Raw genomic sequence first — 3878 nt, 5'->3', positions numbered from 1 at the left:
CCCCCTCAAAACCCGCCAAAAACCCCTCAATTCTGCCCAAAAACCCCCTCAATTCTGCCCAAACCCGCCCAAACCCCCTCAATTCTGCCCCAACTCCCTGAAACACCCTCAATTCTGCCCAAAACCCCCTCAATTCCGCCCAAAACCCCAATTCTGCCCAAAAACCCCCTCAATTCTGCCCAAACTCCCTGAAACACCCTCAAACCCGCCCAAAAACCCCCTCAATTCCGCCCAAAACCCCCTCAATTCTGCCCAAACTCCCTGAAACACCCTCAATTCTGCCCAAACTCCCTCAAACACCCTCAATTCTGCCCAAAACACCCTCAATTCTGCCCAAAACACCCTCAATTCTGCCAAAACCCCCTCAATTCTGCCCAAACTCCCTCAAACACCCTCAATTCTGCCCAAACTCCCTCAATTCCGCCCAAACTCCCTCAAACACCCTCAATTCTGCCCAAAAACCCCCTCAATTCTGCCCAAACTCCCTCAAACACCCTCAATTCTGCCCAAACTCCCTCAATTCTGCCCAAACTCCCTCAAACACCCTCAATTCTGCCCAAAAACCCCCTCCATTCTGCCCAAACTCCCTCAAACCCGCCCAAAAACCCCCTCAATTCTGCCCAAAAACCCCCTCAATTCTGCCCAAACTCCCTCAAACCCACCCAAAAACCCCCTCAATTCTGCCCAAACTCCCTGAAACACCCTCAATTCTGCCCAAACTCCCTCAACACCCTCAATTCTGCCCAAAACACCCTCAATTCTGCCCAAAACACCCTCAATTCTGCCCAAAACCCCCTCAATTCTGCCCAAACTCCCTCAAACACCCTCAATTCTGCCCAAACCCTCAATTCCGCCCAAAACCCCCTCAATTCTGCCCAAACTCCCTCAAACACCCTCAATTCTGCCCAAACTCCCTCAATTCCGCCCAAACTCCCTCAAACACCCTCAATTCTGCCCAAAAACCCCCTCAATTCTGCCCAAACTCCCTCAAACACCCTCAATTCTGCCCAAACTCCCTCAATTCTGCCCAAACTCCCTCAAACACCCTCAATTCTGCCCAAAAACCCCCTCAATTCTGCCCAAACTCCCTCAAACCCGCCCAAAAACCCCCTCAATTCTGCCCAAAAACCCCCTCAATTCTGCCCAAACTCCCTCAAACCCGCCCAAAAACCCCCTCAATTCTGCCCAAAAACCCCTCAATTCTGCCCAAACTCCCTCAAACACCCTCAATTCTGCCCAAAACACCCTCAATTCTGCCCAAAACACCCTCAATTCTGCCCAAAACCCCCTCAATTCTGCCCAAACTCCCTCAAACACCCTCAATTCTGCCCAAACTCCCTCAATTCCGCCCAAAACCCCCTCAATTCTGCCCAAACTCCCTCAAACACCCTCAATTCTGCCCAAACTCCCTCAATTCCGCCCAAAACCCCCTCAATTCTGCCCAAACTCCCTCAAACACCCTCAATTCGGCCCAAAAACCCCCTCAATTCTGCCAAACTCCCTCAATCCGCCAAAACCCCTCAATTCTGCCCAAACTCCCTCAAACACCCTCAATTCTGCCCAAAAACCCCCTCAATTCTGCCCAAACTCCCTCAAACCCGCCCAAAAACCCCCTCAATTCTGCCCAAAAACCCCCTCAATTCTGCCCAAACTCCCTCAAACCCGCCCAAAAACCCCTCAATTCTGCCCAAAAACCCCCTCAATTCTGCCCAAACCCGCCCAAAACCCCCTCAATTCTGCCCAAACTCCCTGAAACACCCTCAATTCTGCCCAAAACCCCCTCAATTCCGCCCAAAACCCCAATTCTGCCCAAAAAAACCCTCAATTCTGCCCAAACTCCCTGAAACACCCTCAATTCTGCCCAAACTCCCTCAATTCCGCCCAAAACCCCCTCAATTCTGCCCAAACTCCCTGAAACACCCTCAATTCTGCCCAAAACACCCTCAATTCTGCCCAAAACACCCTCAATTCTGCCCAAAACCCCCTCAATTCTGCCCAAACTCCCTCAAACACCCTCAATTCTGCCCAAACTCCCTCAATTCCGCCCAAAACCCCCTCAATTCTGCCCAAACTCCCTCAAACACCCTCAATTCTGCCCAAACTCCCTCAATTCCGCCCAAAACCCCCTCAATTCTGCCCAAACTCCCTCAAACACCCTCAATTCTGCCCAAAAACCCCCTCAATTCTGCCCAAACTCCCTCAAACCCGCCCATAAAACCCCCTCAATTCTGCCCAAACTCCCTCAAACCCGCCCAAAAACCCCCTCAATTCTGCCCAAAAACCCCTCAATTCTGCCCAAACCCGCCCAAAACCCCCTCAATTCTGCCCAAACTCCCTCAAACACCCTCAATTCTGCCCAAAAACCCCCTCAATTCTGCCAAACTCCCTCAAACCCGCCCATAAAACCCCCTCAATTCTGCCCAAACTCCCTCAAACCCGCCCAAAAACCCCCTCAATTCTGCCCAAAAACCCCCTCAATTCTGCCCAAACCCGCCAAAACCCCTCAATTCTGCCCAAACTCCCTGAAACCCCCTCAATTCTGCCCAAACCCCCTCAATTCCGCCCAAAACCCCAATTCTGCCCAAAAACCCCCTCAATTCTGCCAAACTCCCTGAAACACCCTCAATTCTGCCCAAACTCCCTCAATTCCGCCCAAAACCCCCTCAATTCTGCCCAAACTCCCTGAAACACCCTCAATTCTGCCCAAACTCCCTCAACACCCTCAATTCTGCCCAAAACACCCTCAATTCTGCCCAAAACACCCTCAATTCTGCCCAAAACCCCCTCAATTCTGCCCAAACTCCCTCAAACACCCTCAATTCTGCCCAAACCCCCTCAATTCCGCCCAAAACCCCTCAATTCTGCCAAACTCCCTCAAACACCCTCAATTCTGCCCAAACTCCCTCAATTCCGCCAAAACCCCTCAATTCTGCCCAAACTCCTCAAACACCCTCAATTCTGCCCAAAAACCCCTCAATTCTGCCCAAACTCCCTCAAACCCGCCCAAAAACCCCCTCAATTCTGCCCAAAAACCCCCTCAATTCTGCCCAAACTCCTCAAACCCGCCCAAAAACCCCTCAATTCTGCCCAAAAACCCCCTCAAACCCGCCCAAAAACCCCCTCAATTCTGCCCAAAAACCCCCTCAATTCTGCCCAAACCCGCCCAAAACCCCCTCAATTCTGCCCAAACTCCTGAAACACCCTCAATTCTGCCCAAAACCCCCTCAATTCCGCCCAAAACCCCAATTCTGCCCAAAAACCCCCTCAATTCTGCCCAAACTCCCTGAAACACCCTCAAACCCGCCCAAAAACCCCCTCAATTCCGCCCAAAACCCCCTCAATTCTGCCAAACTCCCTGAAACACCCTCAATTCTGCCCAAACTCCCTCAAACACCTCAATTCTGCCAAAACACCCTCAATTCTGCCCAAAACACCCTCAATTCTGCCCAAACTCCCTCAAACACCCTCAATTCTGCCCAAACTCCCTCAATTCCGCCCAAACTCCCTCAAACACCCTCAATTCTGCCCAAAAACCCCCTCAATTCTGCCCAAACTCCCTCAAACACCCTCAATTCTGCCCAAACTCCCTCAATTCTGCCCAAACTCCCTCAAACACCCTCAATTCTGCCCAAAAACCCCCTCAATTCTGCCCAAACTCCCTCAAACCCGCCCAAAAACCCCCTCAATTCTGCCCAAAAACCCCCTCAATTCTGCCCAAACTCCCTCAAACCCGCCCAAAAACCCCCTCAATTCTGCCCAAAAACCCCCTCAATTCTGCCCAAACTCCCTCAAACACCCTCAATTCTGCCCAAACACCCTCAATTCTGCCCAAAACACCCTCAATTCTGCCCAAACTCCCTCAAACACCCTCAATTCTA

Source organism: Heterodontus francisci, chromosome 17 (assembly GCF_036365525.1).
Source record: "Heterodontus francisci isolate sHetFra1 chromosome 17, sHetFra1.hap1, whole genome shotgun sequence".
NCBI lineage: Eukaryota > Metazoa > Chordata > Chondrichthyes > Heterodontiformes > Heterodontidae > Heterodontus > Heterodontus francisci.
Note: the sequence above shows the minus strand (reverse complement) of the source record.